The sequence below is a fragment of the Ipomoea triloba genome, chromosome 16 (assembly GCF_003576645.1).
Source record: "Ipomoea triloba cultivar NCNSP0323 chromosome 16, ASM357664v1".
Taxonomy (NCBI): Eukaryota; Viridiplantae; Streptophyta; class Magnoliopsida; order Solanales; family Convolvulaceae; genus Ipomoea; species Ipomoea triloba.
The window spans coordinates 12088685-12088900 of NC_044931.1; positions in this window are offsets into that span (position 1 = coordinate 12088685).

Consider the following 216-nt stretch of genomic DNA (forward strand, 5'->3'; position numbering starts at 1 on the left):
AGAGAGTATTATGACAAGGTATAACAATTAAACCAACACCGGTATCTCACATAAACTTTCACTAGCAATGCACAACACACTAGATCAATAATTTATCCAATTGATTAATGGTTAACAAAGATATTGGCAAGAGAATAGCTCAATCATATGTTTCACCTTGATTCATCTATCACAAGTCAAATTGTAACAAGTCCAAAACAAACCACCAACCAACAA